The 24,068-nt window shown below is 40.7% G+C and overlaps 1 long non-coding RNA gene across 1 annotated transcript; it reads left to right on the top strand.

The window, feature by feature from the left end:
• The first annotated feature begins 20,784 nt into the window (after positions 1–20,784).
• Positions 20,785–22,888, top strand: LOC117562493. Its single transcript, XR_004571558.1, has 3 exons — positions 20,785–20,927; positions 21,831–21,977; positions 22,634–22,888. It is a non-coding gene; the product is annotated as an uncharacterized LOC117562493 (long non-coding RNA).
• Positions 22,889–24,068: the final 1,180 nt, after the last annotated feature.

Genomic DNA, 24,068 nt, shown 5'->3' with positions numbered 1-24,068 from the left:
AGACGCCGCACTGGAGAGAATTCCCACCCCCTCTAAGATCTCTAAAATCCGGACTAAATTGAGCTGAAGAGCTTTGCTGTCGCGCTGGTGTTTATTAAGAGTTCATGTTTTGTTTGTCTGATTGTTTGTATGGGGGTCTATATTGGTTTTTCCCGCCGTCTTGTGTATGTGTTGTAACAATAATGAATCAGTCCATAGACAGGGTAAAATGAACTAAACTTTAATTATCTCACCAAAAGTAAATGACTTGAGAAAAATAAAAAGTGTTTTTATGTCCTGCCTCTGAGTGCAGGGGAAAATGTAAACAAGAAGCACACTGTTCAGGGTGAGCGCTAGGTGTAAGAAGAAAATAAGATTATATTGCTTTAATAATCCATTCTTAGATGGTATTGCTGGTATGTTAAGATATCTTTGTGACCTTGTATAAACCCTATGCCCGTCCTGCGCCCCGAGACCCTCAGAGACTTGCCTGAGGAGATCAGGGTTGCAAAATCTGGTTTTAGGTCAATGTTGTATTATTTGTTTCATTTATTCTTAATCTATGTATTGTATAGTAATAATGAATAAAAGCGTAATGTATTGAACACATTCCGAAACAAAGCAGATAAGCAGAACAAGACTCAGACATAATACTAATTGTTGTTGAAACCTTTTGCGCTGTTGCAGCAAAATGGAAGCTGTGTTAATTGTCTCATTCCAACTGGCCACTGGAATCAGATAATTAATATAAGTTGAAGTTCAATTACAGTTTTAAAAATAGTTTAACATTCTTTATTAAACTGCTCCAAATTATTTCTAGTATCAACCAATTGGTCTCTATAGACATTACTAAAATTAAAATAGTTGTTAAACTACTGACAAGTTTTCTGAAACCGAGCTTATGAACAATAGAGTAAAGGTTGCTGGTTAAGCCAGGATCAATATATTTGTTGAAGTTTTTATTGTGTGCATAATAAATGTGTTAAATTAATTGAGCAATTCTTTAAAAGTATAATGTTGCAATTTCTTTAAAATAAGTAATCACAGTTAAAAAATAGATGTTGTTTTCCAAGGGCCTCTTTTCCACAGGCCCACACTTTGAATCATAACACTTCCAAGTCCTACAGAGATCAGTATCACTTTGTGTTGCAAGCCAAATCCAGGGGTTCTACTCGAGCCCAATTTTAAATACCATAAAGAAAAGTATTGAACCCAGCTCGAGCTAAATGTCAAATGTATTTAATTAATGTGCAAGTGTTTTGATTTATTTAAAATGTTCCAGTCTAGCTTCCTTCGAGTTTAATATAAACAACAGATTGGTTCTCATAACATTCTCACTGCTGTGCTGTCCCAAATGTTTTAAACCTTGGGCAGACAAGCACACACACACTTTGGATGAGTAATCACTTCATCCAAATTGTAAATTGTTGCCTTCTTTAAAGTTATTAGTAATTCAAGATTAATTATTAAATTAAATTAGGTACATAACAATAAACAAAATAACTTTGACTTGATCATTTTGTTCACAACATTAGACCTTGTCCTCTAATCTCTACTAGAATAAGATAAGTGTGCATGTTTGGGTGTTTTAACACTCCTGTAATGTACCTAATCTTGTTATCCTTTTCATTACAGAGCTGGGGAAATGGTGTATTGCTTAGATTCGGATCCGTGCAAAGTCCAATTATGACTGACTTTAGTTCTAATGTTAATTTGATTTCAACCCATAAGGAATTATTTAGATTAACTCAACATTTCACATGATGATGGATTAGTGCTCCACATTTTTCCCACTAAATTGTTGTGCAACTAGGCCAATGGTAAAGAGAGACATTGATGACCTTGTGTCCCTTTTGTTGGTATGTGGTTCCATTCTGTCTATGGCCTTGGACGGCTTCACTAAGAATCACCCAGTTCTGACAGTCCGGCTGAGTGCAGTCACAGAGATGCTATGGCTGCTCTACATGAAATGACATTAATGGTCTGGTCTGAGAATGGACACCATTACCTGCTTCCAGAGACAATGCCGCTCCTCAGACTGAACAATACTGTCTCACGTGGGCCACTCCCCCCACCAAGCCATGAACTGAAAGAACACCTGGAAGCCTCCCGGTCACACCAGCACCAACCCTTGGGTCAGTCAGATGGGACTAACGGCTTAACTTAGGGCATTTGGTTCAGAAATATGACTCTCGTTACCGCAGAGTGGGTTGTTTTTTTAAGGCTATTCATACTGCTATGCAGAGGATGCCTGTAGGTTGGCAAGCTGTTAAAAGCCCCTACTATTTTTTAAAATAGGCCTAAATGTCAGGGGCCTCTGAATGTCTAGTTCTACATGTATTCACATTATATGGACAATGTTTCCACCTGGTGAAACTGAAGGCTGCACGGTACTCAGGCTACAATACGACCATTCTGTTCTGCTCTAACGATTCAATTGATAGATTCTACATCAAAACAATTAGCTTTTATTGTTTCCAATGATAACGTCATTTTAAGTGGAGGAATGCAAACCAGTTTTCAAATGTAAGGCTTTGAATGTGTTTGACATTTCTCAGTAAAAACACCCTCAGACACCCACTATCATTCATGCTATGCCATCAGTAGTGACTCAGATGTTAGGGGGAAGAAGCTTTTCCTCCCAAATCAGATATGCTTTGTTTTTCAACAAAGGTATACAGTTCCTGCATAATATATGTTTCTCACAATTGTTTGTTTTTTTTGTAAGCTGCACACAGGTGATACTGAGTCTTCTCGAGTAATAGATTACACCATGCTTAAATAGACTCCTAAGTTATTATTTCATATGAGACATATGTAAGAAAAGGGAGGGAAGAGTCAATTATATTGAGTAATTGATTTTATATTGGAACATTTATTTCTCAAACCTGTTTTATGGAAGAGGAAAATATTTCTGATAAACTAATATGTTATCAAACGGTAAATGGTGAATTAATATAACATTTAGAATCATTGAGAAGGGGTGATATCCGCAGGGACTAGCTCACCTTTAAATTACAATAACATTTCTCTACTTTGGACTGATGAGTTTATGATTCTTGCATGTTAAATGACTAACACAAACCTTACATTTATGCATGTGCATGTCTCAGGAAGGCTCCCAAATAATTCTGAGGGGCCTATCCTATTTTTGTATTTAAATGATAATGTGCTAATCCATTACCTTGAGTTGTCTGCACTCAGGAAAACATCCCTATCAAGTGTTAACCCAATAACTACAGTAGGACAGCTCTGAAGGCCAAGGGTCAGAGAGAGAGCTACGTGGGTCCACGCCAGCCACTGCAAGGTCCTAGTCACCAACAAAAGTAGATGACAACAAGTGATGTGTCCTAATCACCAACTTGCACTACATACACCAAAACACACTACACACAAGGTATCACGAGCGAGTGCCAGCTGAGCGGTTCCATATGCCCTTTGGTTCCTCGTTTGTGTTACCGGTGTGCGGAGTCTGACTGTCCGTGTCACAAAATCGACCGAAGGAATACACACACACACCCCATGGAGCATTCCCACCTCGTGATGACGGCTCGCCTGGGAAAACGACAACGCAACCGTGAGCAATACAACTGGCCTGGCCCAGTGATGTGGGGTTTAGCTCGCCACAAGATTACGTTTGGTTGTGCGGCGACAAGCTCTATCAAGTTCTGGCTCCCCTCTGGATAGGTACATGCACTCTAGTGGATTTGAATCCAGCAATCAGGCTTAACAACACTACTCTTTAATGTATTATCCATGCACAGAAAGACCTACAATGATGTTTCAAGTACTGGATTAATTTCAGTTTTGGCCCAAAACAAATATTTATAATATTTCATATAACAATTATGTAGCATATTTGATCCTCAAATTAGAGAAGTATAATTTAAAGAAATTGATATTCTCAACATTAGATAAACACAGAAGAATCCTTTCCAAGTACCATAAGTAGCTCAGGTAAGTATGGCTAATAGGAATACTTGATAGACTTAATTTGGTACAGATCAGTGGTAGCATTTACAAATGTAATAATTCAAGGTTTAAAAATGTTTAATCCTTCCTTTCCAGGTTTTTACAAACGTCTTTGAATATTTGCCTAACTTTTCCTTTTCAGATTTTGAACAATGTACTTGACTAAAATGAATGTATTGATTTCACTAAGTGCCTTACTCTTGACTAAAGCGTATTTAAGTAAACGTAAAAGTAATCCTAAAATTGAGGACACTGCACTTTTGCAGATTACAGATTGATCAAATCACCAGTGTGAATTCTATACTCTAACTGTGAATTTTTAGCTGGATCTCTTACGATCCTGAGTTTTAAAAATGCTTTTGACTAGTGATTGCCTTGAAGTAAATCTTTAAAGCGACAAGCTGGTTTTGATTTTATAGTTTGATGAATGAAATTAACTAATGGTAAATGATAAAATATATTAGTTTAAAAACAAATATTTAGCCATTGTGCACCTGTGTTTTATGTGTGTTCATTATTATGCTTTTGACAAAAGATGATCAAACACTGATGAGAGATGATTTTTCCTATTATGATTGGCTGTATCAATCATTGTGATTGAATGTTTCAATCTTATTCCACTTTGTGATATAATTGATGTAAGGTGAGACCACACTCAAATCTGGAGACGCCTATTGAGTTAATTATTGACCAAATTATTATTAGACTAATGTTTTTAGGTTATCATAAATGATAAAAAGAGAGGACTGTTATGGAAATAATTGTCATAGACGCCAAGATGTGACATACAGGACAAACCTTGATGTCTGTTTACCTTCTTTAAGGACACAGGCTGCTTAGCCAATAATGTTATTGTTCCCATTCTGTGACCGGTCAATACTGGGTCACAGATGGTCCGTGTTGTGGGTACACTGGGACACTTCCTTCTCTGTATTTGTGGACTCCAAGGTGAAATCTTCGAGGTCATAGGTGTCCGAGGCAAGTAGCTCTGTGTTCCCACACTGTTTAGGCTATCTTCTCAAATATGTTGTTTACTCTCTGCGAAACCAGTTAGATGGGCTGGCAAGAGAGAGGCTCTCCAGAATTGACGTGGCAACTCTACCGTGAAGTCAGAACCTCTGACTCTTGGACTTGTGATGTGAATCCTCCGGCCGTTAACTCCAAATAAACCATCATGTGTTTGACATCAAAGCTACTGCTCTTCCCGTGTCTCCTTCCTGAGTCGGTGACTCCCACTGCATAGCTACACAGAAGTTTCCTCTACACTCTGCTACCAAAATATGTAGCGTGGTACAGAGTGAAGTAGCCCTCCACTACACATTTAATTTGAAAGTCTTTTATTTTGTTCTGCAAAGAGCCAAAATATACATATTATTATCACAGTTCGCCACACACACACACACACCGTGACTTCACTCAAGTGTATGTTTACGTTCTCTGAACGTATTCTCTATACTAACACAGACACAAAATGAACATCTGCATCAACATCCAAACAATAATCATGTCTGTTGCATTGCTATTCCAGACCAGTTTCATCTTGTACATTCAATATCAATTTGTTGCTCCGATACACAGTCAGCCAATCATGTCTACCTAACATTGTCACATTAACCAAATCACTTATGTATCTCTTTTAACTTATTTATTTATGTTTAACTATACACGAGCAGTCCGGGCTCTTTAGACCGGCTCATTGTTCTACTTTCCCGCCTCACGCTCGCTCAAGCTAACAAGGCCACCAGTGCTAACTACTGGCTAGCCATTTTCAGTACGTTACGTTTGCTGAACAAGTAACGTTCATAAACACTACTACATAAAGTCCAACCGGGATCATCAACTCACACATAACATATTCACTCATCAATTACACAATTCCAACTCTCCGTTCTTACCTGCAAAGAGCCAAAATATACATATTATTATCACAGTTCGCCACACACACACACCGTGACTTCACTCAAGTGTATGTTTACCTTCTCTGAACGTATTCACGCGAGACTTCACTTTTTCCCCAACACCGTGTAGCGAACGCGCCCTCTGCTGGTCGAAGTTAGACACTACATTTTCCAACAATAAACCAACCATTCCTTATCAGAAAACACACAGACAATTCTCACCACACTCTGAACATGAGCTGTATTAAATGCAAATCATGTTAAACATGTAATTACTAATAATGTAGGTATATCAACCTACTAATGGCTCTGTATGCCACACCAGCTCCTCGCACATCTCAAAGTTTGCGCTAACTCCACGAATAAAAATGAGCAGCTGTGTCTTGCACGTCCGTGCTCTCATCCAGTGCTAGGAAAAAAAGTCAAATTATTTCGTCTTCTGCTGCAGCTGGGCATATACATTACCCCTGATTTCTTCAATGCGTCTGGTGATTGTACTCGCCGACAGACTCACGGTATTAAAGACATCTTTCTTCTCGGGACACACCTCTTCCGCGACAGCATTCAAACATTTCTTGACAAACTCTCCATCAGTGAAAGGTTTACCGCTGCTTGCTATCAGTTGAGCAACCCGAAAGCTGGCCCGAACGGATGACTGGTTCAGCTGAGCTTGGCGTACAAATATATTCTGCTGATCTAACAGTCCACTTTTTAGCTTTGAGAGTTTGTCTGCTCGCATTTGGCCTTGCAAGTTATACTTGTCTTTGTGATGGGATTCATAGTGTCGGCGGAGATTGTATTCTTTGAATACCGCCACCGCCTCTTGACAGATGAGACAAACAGCCTTTTATTTGCATTGAACAAAAAAATAATCGTTTGACCACTGCAGGTTAAATACCCTGCATTCTGAATAAATGTTTCTCTTACTTCTTATCTATCTTTCTTACAGTGCAGACGCTTTTCTGCTTGCTCCTGCCTCTGCTTACTTTTTATGCTGATTTTCCTATTCTTATTCTCTGAAAACTGCAGCGGCTCCTGGACATTAACTTATCACTGGGACAGTTCATCTTCGTAAATAGACGGAGGGTTTCAGCCATATTTCAACATTTTTACGACGACCTCAGTCTTACAGTAGCGTGGCCTAGCAACAGCTAAAGCCTGGTAGGCTACTGCATGCTATTTAGCTTAAGCTAGTTGGTAGCAAAATGCCTCCGTTCTCTACAGATGACTTCCACAAACGTATACAGAAGATAGCTGTGTTGGAAATGAAAATGCAATGGTTGGAAGTTAACGTGGAAGTGAATGGACTATGTCATGGGAATGACACCACTTTACCAGTGTTGCAAAATAATGGAGAAGGGTATGCTAACTCACAGCTAGTTAGCAGCTACAAGGATTCCAAGGAACAGGAGGGCTGTGTACCGGGTAATAAATCTACAAGTGGTAGTCCTCCCTGGAACTCTCTGGGTGCAAAGCCTAAGAGTAAATCATTTCCATGGGATTTGGGAGGACGAACAACAGGCAGAGACCAACGCTCTGAAATCTGTGATGCGACCGGCTGTCCTGCATTGTTATCACCCAGGAAGAGCGCCTCTTCAACCCCTAAAACAGCAGTGGACAGCTGCTAAAGGGAGAATTACAAACAATCCTCCTAAACCACCAAGTGTGCCAATCCAGAACAGATACGCTCCGCTGACCGAGAACCGGAGATCTGATGACCTGGATAACCTGTCCTCTTCACACAGCAGGGTAAGGACCAATAGCTACTCCAAAAGTAAAAGGCTAGAGGGAAAGCTAACGACTGGGCCTGAAACTCTGATTGTGGGTGACTCTGCTGTAAGAGACGTAAAAGGTCTGTGTAATAAGAACAACACCAAAGTACTATGTTTTCCCAAGGATGTGGTCTCTGACTTGGCTGAGAAGATCCTGCATATTGAGGCTGAACATCCGACTGTGAAGAATGTGGTACTACACATTGGAACAAATGATGTTGTGAAACAACAGTCAGAAATGCTGAAAGAATACTTTAAATGTTTGTTGGAAACTGCCAGCTCTCTAAATGCAGAGGTGTTCATCAGTGGCCCTCTACCGCCAGTCAGAAGAGGAGTTGAGAGATTCAGCAGATTGTTTGCACTGAATACCTGGCTTTCAACTGTCTGTACTGACCATTCTGTTCATTTTATTGACAATTTTAACTTTTTCTGGGATCGCAGACATCTTTTCAAGGCAAATGGAGTTTGCCTGAACAAGTCAGGAGTGAAATTGTTTATCTCTAACATATTCAACTGCCGGGGTGGTGGTTCCCCTATTTAAAAAGGGGGATCAGAGGGTGTGTGCCAATTACAGAGGCATCACACTACTCAGCCTCCCCGGGAAAGTTTACTCTAAGGTACTCGAAAGGAGGGTCAGGCCGATTGTCGAACCTCAGATTGAGGAGGAACAATGCGGATTCCGTCCTGGTCGTGGAACGACGGATCAGCTTTTTACTCTTGCAAGGATCCTGGAGGGGGCCTGGGAGTACGCTTATCCGGTCTACATGTGTTTTGTAGACTTGGAGAAGGCGTATGACCGAGTTCCCAGGGAGTTACTGTGGGAGGTGCTGCGGGAGTATGGGGTGAGGGGGTCTCTACTCAGGGCCATCCAATCTCTGTACTCCCAAAGCGAGAGCTGTGTCCGGGTCCTCGGCAGTAAGTCGGACCCATTTCCGGTGAGGGTTGGCCTCCGCCAGGGCTGCGCTTTGTCACCAATCCTGTTTGTAATATACATGGATCGGATTTCGAGGCGTAGTCATGGGGGAGGGGGTCTGCAGTTCGGTGGACTAAGGATTGCACCACTGCTTTTTGCAGATGATGTGGTTCTAATGGCTTCATCGGTCTGCGACCTTCAGCACTCACTGGATCGGTTCGCAACCGAGTGTGAAGCGGCTGGGATGAGGATCAGCACCTCCAAATCTGAGGCCATGGTTCTCAGCAGGAAACCGATGGACTGTCCACTCCAGGTAGGGAATGAGTCCTTACCCCAAGTGAAGGAGTTCAAGTATCTCGGGGTCTTGTTCTCGAGTGAGGGAACAATGGAGCGTGAGATGGGCCGGAGAATCGGAGCAGCGGGAGCGGTACTGCAGTCGCTTTACCGCACCGTTGTGACGAAAAGGGAGCTGAGCCAGAAGGCAAAGCTCTCGGTCTTCCGGGCCATTTTCGTTCCTACCCTCACCTATGGTCATGAAGGATGGGTCATGACCGAAAGAACGAGATCGCGGATACAAGCGGCCGAGATGGGTTTTCTCCGCAGGGTGGCTGGTGTCTCCCTTAGGGATAAGGTGAGAAGTTCGGTCATCAGGGAGGGACTCGGAGTTGAGCCGCTCCTCCTTCGCGTCGAAAGGAGCCAGTTGAGGTGGTTCGGGCACCTAGTTAGGATGCCACCTGGGCGCCTCCCTAGGGAGGTGTTCCAGGCACGTCCAGCTGGGAAGAGACCAAGGGGTAGACCTAGGACCAGGTGGAGGGATTATATCTCTTCGCTGGCCTGGGAGCGCCTTGGGATCCCCCAGTCAGAGCTGGTTGATGTCGCCAGGGAAAAGAAAGTTTGGGGCTCTCTGCTGGAACTGCTACCCCCGCGACCCGACCACGGATAAGCGGGAGAAGATGGATGGATGGATGGATATTCAACTGCCTGCGTTATCAATCTGTTCCCTCTGCCAAGGACAAGCGGCAAGAGGAATCAAAACAAGAGAAAGACACAACACATCGCGCAGAAAACCCTGAAGAATTATCACTGCACCCACCTGAGGAATGTTCTGATTATGGGAGACCTAAGAGACAAATGGAGGAGTCTCCACTGCCCGTCAACCCCCCCCCCCCCTGTCAACACCTTTGAGGATACTCCGTTCACCCTTTCCCCCTCGCCCACCCTCCTGGGGATCGTTGAACACATGAAGGAGATACAGAGGGTTGGCACCGATTCCTTCCTGGAGTTCAAAGACCAAACTAAGGCGATACGCAGGGCTGGCACCATGTCCTTTACCCCCGCTCCTCAACGACGCCCACCAAAATCACCGCAGAGACGCGCACCATCTCCCCCGTCTTCATCACCGTGCCTACGTCAACCACCTCCCCCCCCTGGCAGCATGTCCTCTACCCCCGCACCATCTCCCACGTCTCCATCACCGTGCCTACGTCAACCACCTCCCCTCCCTTCAAGAAAGCATCTGCAGTCTCCGAAGCCTGATAAGGATGTGTGTGTACAAAACGCTGCAAACTGATATCTGCTGGGTCCAGGCTCAAGGGCGTATGGCACTCTCAACTCTTTCCAGGACATGCCGGGGCCCTGCCTGCCTTTAGCTTTGCCGATATCTGTGTTGATAGGTAATAGATTAAGAGCGGTGAATCATCTTAGAAACAGGAAGCGCTCAAACGTTTGTGTGAGTTTATCTAATTTAGCAGTGATTCCATGTCAGCCACAGCTTGTTACAAAAAACATGACTGATAGTGTGTTTAACAAACTTAAACTAGCTTTATTAAATGTCAGGTCTTTGGCAGGAAAAACATTTTTAATCAATGATTTTATCATTGAGCACAATCTCGATGTTATGTTTTTAACAGAAACTTGGATTAAACAAAATAACAGTGCAGCTGTTCTTATTGAATCAACCCCTCCCAACTTTAGTTTTATGAGTCAGGAAAGAATGCATAAGAGAGGAGGTGGAGTTGCTATTCTGTTCAATGATTCCCTTCAATGCAGGAAGACATCGTATGGAAACTTTGATTATTTTGAATATGTGGCCCTTCAGCTGAAATGCTCCTCTCGAGCTCTGTTCCTAAATATCTATAGACCACCCAAATACTGTGCAAGCTTTTTTGATGACTTTACTGAACTGCTGTCTATAGTGTGTATTGACTTTGACCGTCTAGTCATTGTTGGTGATTTTAACATCCATGTTGACAACCCCCAGGACAGAGGGGCAAAATAACTGTTTTGTGTTCTTGATAGCTATGGACTGACTCAGCATGTAACGGAGCCCACGCACAATAAGGGGCACACTCTGGACTTAATTATCTCAAAGGGTCTGAATATCTCTAAGGTTGTGGTGACTGATGTTGCACTCTCTGACCATTCCTGTGAGAGCTCTATTTCTGTTCACAAAAATGTTCAAAAAGAGGTAACCACAAAGCGATATTTAACTGAAAATACTAGGGAAATGTTTATTCAGAATTTTTCTTCCACACTTGCCCCTGCTAACATCTCAGTAAATGAGCTAGTAGATCATTTTAATTAAAAAATAAAAAATGTTATAGATGCCATTGCTCCAACTAAGGTAAAGGAAGTGTCTGGCAAGAAAATATCTCCATGGAGAAAGGCCATGAGCGTGAAAACAGAAAAAAGAGAATGTCGAAAAGCTGAACGCAGGTGGCGAAAAACAAATCTCCAGGTTCACTTTGAAATCTACAAAGAGAGACTTGGCCTTTATAATTTGGAATTGAAAAACGCACGACAATCGTTCTTCTCTGACATCATTACCAAAAATAAAAACAACGCACATGCCTTGTTTGCTACCGTCGACAGACTAACTAACCCCCCAGTGTCAGTAGCCTCTGAATTTCTATCCACCAGGGCATGCAATGATTTTTCCTCCTTTTTTACTGACAAAATTCAGAAAATCAGACAAGCAGTCAGTGCCTCTGCATCAGGAACAGCAAATGTGTTGTCTCTGTGTCCACTTAACATCAATTCAAACACCATGACACAATTCCATCAGATTAATGATAAAAACCTAGAGGACATTATAGAACTTCTGAAATCCTCCTCCTGCTGCCTTGATATTATTCCAACAGGATTTTTTAAAGATGTTTTGCCTTGCATGGCCTCAGATCTACTTCATATAGTAAACACATCTCTTCACTCAGGTATTTTTCCACAGGAACCTGAAAACTGCAGTCATTAAACTGCTCTTAAAAAATAATAATCTAGATGCTTCAGTAATGAACAATTACAGGCCCATATCAAACCTCCCATTTCTAGGTAAAATCATTGAAAAAGTTGTTTTTCAACAGTTGAGTAATTTCTTGCATTTAAATAACTGTTTCGATGTGTTCCAGTCAGGCTTTCGTCCAAACCACAGCACTGAGACTGCTCTTGTAAAGGTCTTTAATGACATCCACTTAAACACAGACAGTGGCAGAACTTCAGTGTTAGTATTATTAGATCTCAGTGCTGCGTTTGACACTGTTGACCACAGCATATTACTAGACTGACTGGAAAACTGGGTGGGACTTTCGGAAACAGTTCTAAATTGGTTTGAATCCTACTTAAAGGACAGAAACAACTTTGTTTCTATAGGTAAATACACATCTGAGTTGACAAATATGACATGTGGGGTTCCTCAAGGCTCCATCTTGGGGCCTCTTCTCTTTAACATCTACATGCTACCACTGGCTCAGATAATGAAAAACAACAAAATAAGTTACCATAGCTATGCAGATGACACACAAATTTACATAACAATTTCACCAGGAGACTATGCTCCAATTCAAACACTGAGTAAGTGCATTGAACAAATCAATGACTGGATGTGTCAGAACTTTCTCCAATTAAACAAAGATAAAACTGAGGTAATGGTTTTTGGAGCCAAGTCAGAACGTATAAAAGTTAGCGCTGAGCTTCAGTCTGCAATGTTCCAAACAACAGATAAAGCCAGAAATCTAGGTGTAGTCATGGACTCTGACCTGAGTTTCAACAGTCACATTAAAACAGTTACTAAATCAGCCTACTATCACCTAAAGAACATATCTAGGATTAAAAGACTAATGTCACAGCAGGATTTGGAAAAACTTGTCCATGCTTTTATCTTCAGTAGACTCGACTACTGCAATGGTGTCTTCACAGGTCTCACTAAAAAATCTATTAGGAAGCTGCAGCTGATTCAGAACGCCGCTGCTCGAGTCCTCACTAACACTAAGAAAGTGGATCACATCACTCCTGTTCTGAAGTCTTTACACTGGCTTCCTGTGTGTCAAAGAATAGATTTCAAAATACTGCTCCTGGTTTATAAAGCACTGAATGGTTTAGGCCCAAAATACATTTCTGACCTCCTGCTAAATTATGAACCATCCAGATCTCTCAGGTCTTCAGGGACTGGTCAGCTTTCTGTCCCCAGAGTCAGAACTAAACATGGTAAAGCAGCGTTCAGTTATTATGCTCCAAATATCTGGAACAAACACCCAGAAACTTGCAGGTCCGCTGCAACTCTGACTACTTTTTAAGACTTTTCTTTTTGTCGCTGCTTTTAATTGAACTATTCATATCTTAGACTGCACTGTAACTTTTATCCATGTACTTTTTCTTTTAATGTTTAATTGAACTATTCATATCTTAGACTGCACTGTAACTTTTATCCATGTATTTTTTTCTTTTAATGTTTATTTTATTAGCTTTTCTTTTTAATGACCTTGTGTTGAAAAGTGCTATATAAATAAACTTGCCTTGCCTTGCCTTACCTAACCTTTTTGCCATTATTCCGTTCTATTTGACAGGGGCTAGTCTAGGATTCGCGTGGCCAGACTGAAAAAAAATCATAATGCGTCTCTGGTATTGTTCAGGGGGCCGGGCCAAATGTGGAGGCCTTAGTTTGGGGACCACTGGTCTAAGAGATGCTGATTTGAAACCGTTGTTACATACAGTTACGGCATTTCCTGTTTCTGCCGGAGAGAGGGGAGGCCGTCCCAAAGCTTCCCGCTTTATTTACGCCCCGTCTACACTACAGGCATCGAAAAATGCTTTCACCGCTTCGCCCATTCACTTGAATGGGGTGACGTAGTTGATTTTGAATCTTCGCCAAACTGCATTGTGGGGAGCGGAGCGTGGCTTTGCAAGCATCGTGAGCATCAAAAGTTGAGCAATGTTCAACTTTTGAGGCTCGATGCTTGGCATCAGCCAATCAAATCCCGTTTATGCAAATCCCGCCAGTACAAGCGCTAGCCAATCAAACCGCGTGCAAGCTGGGAGAGCCAGACCGCAGTTCATTTCCTCATATTCCAAACGAGAAATTACGGTAGCAAATCACCCGGTTCTTTACGACCAGAACTATTTACCGGGATAAAAACCGGAGGAACCAGGCATGGAGGGAGGTGGCAGAGACAGTGGGTGAAACTGGTAGGTTTTCGCCTGTTTGGGGATTTTATATCCAGTTGACTTCGTTTTAACATTGCTATTGCTTTGTATGTCGGGGGCGGGAGATTCATGTGATTGGTTGTTGGTCGCCTTGGGCGCGAGAAATCGGCAAGCCTCAGACACGCCCAGCTTCAAGATTTTTTTATGCCTGTAGTGTAGACGGCCCGTTACTCCCTCCATCTGACAGGAGGGAGCCTCGTTGAGCTGCGAGTGTGGCTACAGACGGAGTTCACTCCGTCACGGAGGGGTAGGGTCGAGGGAGTGGTTTGGGATTGGGCCTAAATCACTGTGAAGATAGGAGCTGATTGGTGGTCCAGCTATGAATTCATAGTAACTCAACGAGAGAGTAATGTCAAATGACAGTACAATTGACCAATCATATCTTCCCTCTAAATGGGTGGGCTTTATTTTCGCGGTAAAATATCCATAAAGAAAAAGTAAATCTGTTTACAGAAAAACAGAAGATAATAAGATCTGTGGGAAACGTACCTGTTAGATAAATGCACGTTTTGTTCAGCCGGATAATATTCACATGTCTACCCTACTTTTATAATGTTCTAATCATAAATCCATCGATTAGATTTATGATAGACTTTTGAAACTACAAGAAGATAAGGAGCACTTTTACAAAAAAGTAATAGAGATGTTTGTCCAGAAGGATAGGCAAACGGGCTTCATCTTCAAGTCAAGGTAAGACCGCCATTTTATTGAAGATGGGATCTTACTAAGAAAGAACAATTCAATATTTAAATGATAACATTACATTTTTTGGGTAAACCTTTTGTTGAACTGTCTGTTTCAAATTAATCGAAGCATCAGACAAAAAAAGCTTTTGAAAATAATATTATATTTTGATTTAGGTCAAAATATAATATTTGTAAACCTGAAGAGTCAGTGCCAGTGCCTCAGCAGCCATGAACCTCACTGCAGAAGCTTATATATAGACATCTACGTTTTTTGTGCCCCACCACTTTTGTACATATAAAAACGCCACTGCGAACACAGGAGGGGGCTTGGCTGTCTACAAATAAAGACGGCTCATTTTAATTCTCCCCAAATATATTGAGGCTGAACCTGAACTTTGAATTCTCTGCTCCCATCATAATTTTGGCGATCTTGTTAAAATTGTGAATGCAGAATTAAAAATACTATGTAACTGGTTTGCAGTTAATAAATTATCCCTTAATGTGGCCAAAACAAATTACATGTTATTCAATACAAAGTCTGAGAGTAGAAATGACTGCATGATACGGATTTGCAATACAGAGATAGAAAAGTTGGTGCATGTACATTTTTAGGACTGCTTGTTGACGAAAAACTCAATTGGAAGCAGTGTACCTATGTATATATAAATTATGTACAAACTACACTGTCAAAAACAACAGGTATTTTGTATCATACTAAGAACATTCTTGAAGAAAATATACTCTTTATAACAGTCTATTTCTCCCTTACCTTTACTACTGCTCCGAAATATGGGGAAAACACGTACTCAACAAATCTACAAAAAATAATAACATCCCAAAAAAAAGCATTACGAATAGTCTGTGGTGTTGGTAAATATGAACACACAACTCCCATATTTAAAAAAACTCAATCTATTAAAATGTGTTGAGATAGTACAGCTTAAAACAGTACTGGTTATGCACAACATTTCCCATAACAAAATGCCTAATAACATTCAAAAGCAGTTCCAAACCACAACGTGAACATATGAATGTAGAAAAAGTCACTTGAAAATAAGTGTTCACAATGTTTATATGCATTATGCATATATTAGTATTATTATTATTCATTTGCCAAGTACATGTGTACCTATGTATATATTTATTAGGGCTGTCAAACGATTACAAATGTTTAATCAGATTAATCACAGCTTAAAAATTAATTAATCATTATTAATCACCATTCGAACTATATGTCCAAAATATGCCATTTCTTTATGTATATTGTTGTGGGAATGGAAAGATAAATGAAAGAAGGCGGATATATCCATTTAACATAGCCTACAGTATGTTTATTATAACATTGTTCTGCGTGTCAAAATGAAAGACAGCCCACACACCTATCAATCATCAAACCGTGGGGTCTTAATTCATTACGTGTTGATTTCTATCAACGGGGGAGTACTCCAGGAAAGTCGGGGGGGGGGGGGGGGGGGGGGGGGGGGGCTAGTGGAGTACTTCGTGACCACAGAGAGTGTGAACGTTGTGATCTGGGGGGCCTCATTTATAACGCCGTGCGTAGGATTCACGTGGGAAGGTTGCTTACGTAGTAGAAATCCAGAAATCCCAAAAAATAGGTACAGAAATGTTCCGACATTTTCCGATTCACCAAACATTGCGTCCTGGCGAGGAAAGTGCGTACAGCACTTCCTACGCCGGTTTCCCTTTATAGATCACAATCGACTCGAAATGCGGTGCAGCTTTTGCGGGCTTCACGTAACGCCCATATTTGCCTATAAATAGTCAAAGAAACGCCCATTCATTCATTCATTTTGACTGACTTTATGAAGAAGATAGCAGGAAATGACGACAGAACAGCTAAAAAAGACATCTCACACCGTGGTTGCGTTCCAATATTTAGCTTAGGAACCTTCCTAACCAAATGAAATGACCCGGAAGTCCCTAAGTGGCAGCCATGATAAGTGCCGTTCCAATTCTCCAAATGAAAGGAAAGGAGGTTTCAAACTTCCTTTATAACCTCCTTTAGCTTAGGAACCACTGGACCTCCCTAACCGAAAGGAGAGGAGAAATGCTGCCCCACAATGCATTGCAGCCGCAGCATTTAGTCACTCAACAGTCGCCCGTTCACGGAAACAACCGATTATGACCGAGAAATTATATCATGAAAGTTACGGTGCTTATTAAGCATTTTAAAACGTATGTGGTAAGTTGCCAAAGTGCTTTTTTCTGAACGTTCATCAGTATTATAATCAAAAAGAGAAATATGAACGTTAGTTTTTACTGAAATGATCAAATAAAGTCAACATCTCACAGTGTTTACTGAGCTGTGTGGGGTTTGTTCAACTTTTAAAAGATGTTTGAATGGTGATATACACAGTGATAGATGGTAAGGACTAACGTTTATAATAAATACATTTGTATTGATTTTAAGATATTTTCATACAATCATACGTATTGGGATCATTTGTATTAATGTGGACCGGAGGGAGAGGGTGATGAGCATAAGTTTCACTTTCCTTTTTTATTTGAATTCCAACTTTGGTCATGAAGAATATGTTTCTCTGTTGTCCACGTTCATAAAGCATAAAACAACAGCATCAGAGCACGGTGCAGAGTCTCTAGATGAGTTTACAGTATAGTCCCTCGTTCTTATTGAACATCATGTTGTAGTCTGCTGTATAGAAAACTGTAGTTTCCATAGTTTCCCCACAGCAGCAGACGCACATTCATGACGTCCACTGGCGCATCATAAACACGTCGGATAGTGAAAGTGCAGTCGGATTCTCTAAAGTACTGGGTTGCGTTCAGATAATCCAAAAATCAGCTCCTAAGTTCTAACCCTATCTCCTATTCCTTGACCTCTGAGTGAAACGTCACGGGGTTAAGGGATAGTGGAGAATTCAAAAGGACTTAGGAGAAGAGACCGCGGTACTTTAGAGAATCCGAATGCACTTTCACTATCCGACGTGTTTATGATGCGCCAGCGGACGTCATGAATGTGCGTCTGCTGCTGTGGGGAAACTATGGAAACTACAGTTTTCTATACAGCGGACTACAACATGGATATTTAATAAGAACGAGGGACTACTGAAAATAAATGCTAAGTCTCAACAAAGAATGTTTTTTTTACGTAAATTATTGTCTTTTAATGTCGGCAACAGAATGGTGAAGATGTTTTATCATGCTTTTATCGAAAGTGTGCTCTCATTCGGCATTATATGCTGGTTCGGCAACGCAACTGAGGCACAGAAAAAGTCAGTCAGGAGGGCCATAACATTGTCCAGTAAATTGACAGGAATCTCATTGGCTAATATAGAATGCTTATATAAGGACAGAGTTTTAAAACTGGCACACAATATTGTGAGTGACCTGAGGCACCCTCTTGCCTCTTACTTTGAATTGTTGCCATCCGGGCGGAGATATCGTGCCCCTTATTTCAAAAAGAACAGATCTAGGCTGTCTTTCGTCCCACAAGCCATCAAACTCCTGAACAAATGATGGCTAGGACGCACTGTTTACCCAGCTGGTCTGGCCCTGTCCCCCCTATTTCGCAAATGAGGGCCTATAGGCCCCTTGTCATGTCTGCCGATATCTGGTTTTCTTATGTCTGTTTGTTTTTATCTGTGTCTATGTTGTTGTCAGTGATGTATTGTCTTAACTTTTTGAAATGCCTCTGTGATGTGCTGCAACCCATTTTCCCCTTGGGGACTAATAAACGAATACTACTACTACTACTGTAAACTCATCTAGAGACTCTGCACCGTGCTCTGATGCTGTTGCTTTATGCTTTATGAACGTGGACAACAGAGAAACATATTCTTCATGACCAAAGTTGGAATTGAAATAAAAAAGGAAAGTGAAACTTATGCTCGTCACCCTCTCCCTCAATTATTACAAATGATCCCAATACGTATGATTGTATGAAAATATCTTAAAATCAATACAAATGTATTTATTATAAACGTTAGTCCTTACCATCTATCACTGTGTATATCACCATTCAAACATCTTTTAAAAGTTGAACAAACCCCACACAGCTCAGTAAAGACTGTGAGATGTTGACTTTATTTGATCATTTCAGTAAAAACTAACGTTCATATTTCTCTTTTTGATTATAATACTGATGAACGTTCAGAAAAAAGCACTTTGGCAAGTTACCACATACGTTTTAAAATGCTTAATAAGCACCGTAACTTTCATGATATAATTTATCGGTCATAATCGGTTGTTTCCGTGAACGGCCGACTGTTGTAATGGCAAATGCTGCGGCTGCAATGCATTGTGGGGCAGCATTTTCTCCTCTCCTTTCGGTTAGAGAAGTCCAGTGGTTCCTAAGCTAAAGGAGGTTATAAAGGAAGTTTGAAACCTCCTTTCCTTTCATTTGGAGAATTGGAACGGCACCTATCATGGCTGCCAGTGACGTACTTCCGGGTCATTTCACTCCGTTAGGAAGGTTCCTAAGCTAAATGGACTATTGGAATGCAACCCCGCAGTCTCTTCTCCTAAGTCCTTTTGAATTCTCCTATCCACTATCCCTTAACCCCGTGACGTTTCACTCAGAGGTCAAGGAATAGGAGATAGGGTTAGAATTTAGGAGCTGATTTTTGGATTATCGGAACGCAACCCGTGTCAGGTTTTGGTTATTTTGGGGAGGTCGAGATAAATCATATTGTTTGGTGGATGCAGTTTGAAACAGAGTAGCAGCATGGAGGTCGGATCGTCACCAAAATAAATAAATAAGTGGTCCGAAAAAGGTTATTGACAAAAAAAATACACATAGCCTTCCTCAGGCAGTGTGTTTGTACCGGGGACAGGAGACCCCCCCTTGATGAGAAACTGTAAGAAATGATCGGGGAATCCCTCCGGAGTGGAGTCATGACGACTGGATCTGAATTATGTTTTTGTATTTGGTGGTTTGTGTCCCAGCTGTCGATCAGCTGTGCGCAGCGTCTCCACTGCAGCCTGTGCATCTCAACACCACCCCCACTCCCCGCATCAACTCTATATCCACCAGTTAAAGGAAATACAACCAATGTGTTGTGTTATATTTGCTGTACAATTTACCACATAATGGTGTTCTTAGTTTCCATACCTCCTGTGTTTTACGAGCGACTTATCAAGTCTTGGCAAACGGCATAAAACACGATTAAACGTGATAGTATACACTGTAAAAAAAGATCGTAATTTTACAGGAAATAACTGTAAATTGTTATAGTAATTATCATGTTTTTTTAAATAACTTGCAAAATCCTGTAAAATGACAGATATTAACTATAAATTAACAACCCAAAACATTATTTTAAGTATTTTGACAATAACAACAAATAACGTTTATTTCCTTTTTTTGTTTACAGTAAATGTACTATATAATATTTACAGTATTTTTGCACTTTCAGAAAATACATGCAGATGTACGTAAAATAAAATGTTTTTATCTGTAATTAAATATGTAACTCGTAATATAAAAGTGTATTACTATTATAAGACTTTAAGATTTTCTTTGGAATTTTAAGGTAAACATACAACTGTAAAAAAAAGCGTAAAATTAAAAAAACGTAAAATGTAAGGAAAACATTTTTACATAAATAATTTTCTCAATATTCGATTGAATCCACCACAAACACAAAATATCCAATGTTGAAACAAAAGTAAATAAATATGTTTTCATGAAATTCCTAACTTACTATATTGTAAACATCTACAGTTGACAATATCATTAAAAAAAAAAATCATAGAAAGTGGAGAAATCTCTGCAGGGAGGACCAAGGTTTAAAACACACACTGTTATTTACTCAACAATAAGTCACAGTTATCCTTGTTTTATTTATGTTTCTGTGTTTTTTTTTTCCATTGGTCAATTTACAGTAATAAACCTTAATTTTACAGTATAATGTATGGTTTTCGGATTCTGGCCGATAGCCAGAGCTACGGCACTTGAAATAGAATTCAGCCAAAACACGGCAGACAAGTCAGGCATGTTTGGAATGAGTCCACAACACTCCTGATTGGTTAATACAAACGTCATCGAAGAAACCTGCCAATGAGAACTGTCCGCGCCTGCCGTTCACATTTGAAACATCCAAGTCAGTTTGAGCGGGTCTTCTCCTGCTGGAGCTACAGCTGTCTGTGTGTCTGCTACATGAGTTTATGGATTAATATCGGGATCGTTTTACATCTACACGTTAAATATGAGCATCGGGACGTCAACAAAGAACAGAAGACTTGAGATCTGGTGAGTCTTGCAACTGTAATGGAGTTAAACATGTATTTAGATCATCCTTACTTAGTTTGTGAATGTTTTATTTTTTATTTAAGGTTACGTTTATTCTTCTAGTTAGCTGAGTTTCTTCCCGTTAAGTTGGTATGCATCATTAATAGGTTGTTAAATGTTAAGAAGCCCTGAGATGCTGTTTCTTGCAAGATGTTGCGCCCGGGAAACCCGGCTTAACATGCGGCTGCTAACGTTAGCTTAAAGCTTATTGCAGTGCTGCCCCCCCACCCTCTCGTCTCCAACACGGGAGAATTACACATAAACATGCAGCGGGGTGTCACAGTGTTGTCGCCAAGTTTAATGTAAAGTTTCACAGCTTTCTTACAGCGGAATCTAGTTTGTTAATGTTCAGTAGCCAACAGCTAGCATAGCATAAACAGCTAACCGCTAACGTTCGGCTAACTTGCTATTTAGCTCTGCTCTATATATTACACGCTAACATGACTAGCTAATGTCACACTGTGAACTAAAATACTTTTTGTATTACTACATCATGCATGCTTGGTCCAAATCACTGCTAAAATTCATTATTTTTGAAAATGTATAGTAAAGAAACACTCAGCCATGCATGAAATAACATGGCAAAAGAATACAGGTAATGTTTGACCCATGTTGTGCCTTAGAAGTGTAGTGATACAAACATGATTTTTATTCAAAAAGTAAGAAAGGGAAAAATAAAAATTAGAATTGGTGTTGATCCAAAACATGTTAATTGAGGAATACCTGGAATCCTGAATGGTTCAAGTAATTTATTGCAAAGATATCTACAATTAAAACTAATTTGGGTCACTTTTGACACATGTTGGTTGTATGTTGTGTAACAAAGGGTTACCATGACAGCTGTGATGTTCACTCTTTTGACAGAGCACCAGTGGACAGTGAGGACTATGGAAGAGAAGATGTGATGGCTTTGTGTGGAAAGCTGCTGATGGCAGCCTGTGTCCCTCTCATCAGTCTCTCCAGGCAGCACCCAGCTATTCTTCCATCTTGCAGATGAAAAGACTTTGATATGTGAGTAATAACTAAATTGTGTCTAACATAATATTGAATGTGGTTTAGTAAAGTATTTAAAAATACCCCACATTGTACATGTACAGGACAATCAGACCTTGTTCAACAAAGATCATCAGACAATTGTTTTGTCTTTGAGGTACAGCCGCAGCAGAGAGTCTGAGTTTGAAGAAAACACTAAAATGTTATTTAGTGTTGTTTAATCAATCAATATTTACTGGTCTTGAATTTCCTCACTGGATTTCAAAATGCTCGAATCTTATTGTACAGGAACATTATGCAGATGTCATCACCTGAAGATAAAAATATAGATTCAGCGATATGTACCATTTTAAGGAAATAGGCTGTTAGCGGTATTTACCAAAGCTCCGCAGCTGTAGCTAGGCGCTGCTAATGAAAACTCAAGTGCCCAATTTGTTGGTTTTTCTTTTTTATTAAGAATTGACCAAGCATATCTTCCTCTTCGAAATCCCAGTTGTACTTCGCTAACACGCAGTGCCTGGGAGGGTGCGTTTGATTGTTCCCACAATAGTGCGTGCGTGCGCTTGTGCTTCAAAGGTCCATCATACAAGATGTAGGGGATCTATTGGCAGCTGCTGATAATAACATCCATCATTATGGTTTACTAATAGTTATCACTTCACTTCCTCCTCCAGCACCTGGACACAGCAGGAACCTACGCCAGGATCCTGTTTGTGGACTTCAGCTCTGCCTTCAACACAACCCTCTGGCTGGAGGCTGCGCTCCATCAGGACCAAAACCTCTCTCCATCAGGACCAGAACCTCTCTCCATCAGGACCAACACCCAGGGCTCTCGACTAACTTTTTTCCCCATCCTCCCGGAACCGTCCCGAAATACAATCTAAGCCGTCCCGAAATGAATGTGGACCGTCCCGAATTTAAAATGTTAGTTTTTCTACATTATCATTAGTTAAAATCTTTCAAAGTGACCTTTAACATAAATAAAACATCATACAAATCATTAGATGATAATTCATCAACCTTTTTATGAGTAAATCATTCAATCACATAAACAAAGGCCAAATATATTTAAACAAACACACAAATGAGAAAATTACTCTAATATTGAATCCAATCAAGTCCCATCCAATTAACAAAAAAATCCAACACTGTGTCCTGAAGACAGAACCCAGAGTAACCACTAACCAGGATGACAGTCTGTAACACAGTCAGGAGACCTTTACAAACGGCCCCGCCCCCTCGCACACAGACGGGAGAGAGAGATCTCGTCTGGATTGGAAAGCTCGAAAATACATCATAGACGCATGTTGTAGTCTTATTGCATATTAGAAACGGAGTTGGTGAAACTAAAACTGCGATATAATGTGTATGTAGCAATAATACATATGACATATTTTTTAAATGTCTCCAGTACCGATAAAAAGTCCGATAACGTCGGAGCTTAACGTTACCACTGTCTTTAATAATTCCGCCCCGGGGCCCGTTTAATACCGGGGCTCGGTACCCATCCCTACATGGGGAGAGGCGCAGCATATTGCTAAGGACTAAATACGATGGAGAGTTCTCATCTTAGCCTTATTACCCATAGGGGATGAAGAGGAGTAAGTAAATAAAGAGGCCAGCGCTCCAGGGTCTGGTTCTGCTGTGCGTTTTTGTGATGTAATGGTAAAACATTTCAGAATTCCTCCACGGGATGCCATTGTACATCACTCAACCCGCAAAATACACACACTCAGTACATAGCTAGACCATAGACTGTATATATAAAGAGCTAGACCAGCTGGGCGGCTGGCTGACAGCCAGCGGCACAGCTGTAGCTACATGTGTGTGTATTTCGCAGGTTTCTAAATGTTTTGTGCGTGTGTGTTTATCATGGTGTTTATGTTGACAAGGAGGTTTAATAACTGTGTGCTACACAAAACGTGCAGTCGGTTTCATTTTCATCGCCGTTTGTAGTAGAGTTAGCAGGGTATTTTTATTTTAACTCTTGTCCCAAATTCGTCCCAAAATTATTTGTTATCCTCCCTGACACTATTTTTTTGGACGACGGGACGTCCTTAAGCTCGAGCCCTGCCAACACCTCTCTCCATCAGGACCAGAACCTCTCTC

The sequence above is a fragment of the Gymnodraco acuticeps genome, unplaced genomic scaffold (assembly GCF_902827175.1).
Source record: "Gymnodraco acuticeps unplaced genomic scaffold, fGymAcu1.1, whole genome shotgun sequence".
NCBI classification, from domain to species: Eukaryota; Metazoa; Chordata; class Actinopteri; order Perciformes; family Bathydraconidae; genus Gymnodraco; species Gymnodraco acuticeps.
Note: the sequence above shows the minus strand (reverse complement) of the source record. Positions and strands in the feature narration are given on the sequence as shown.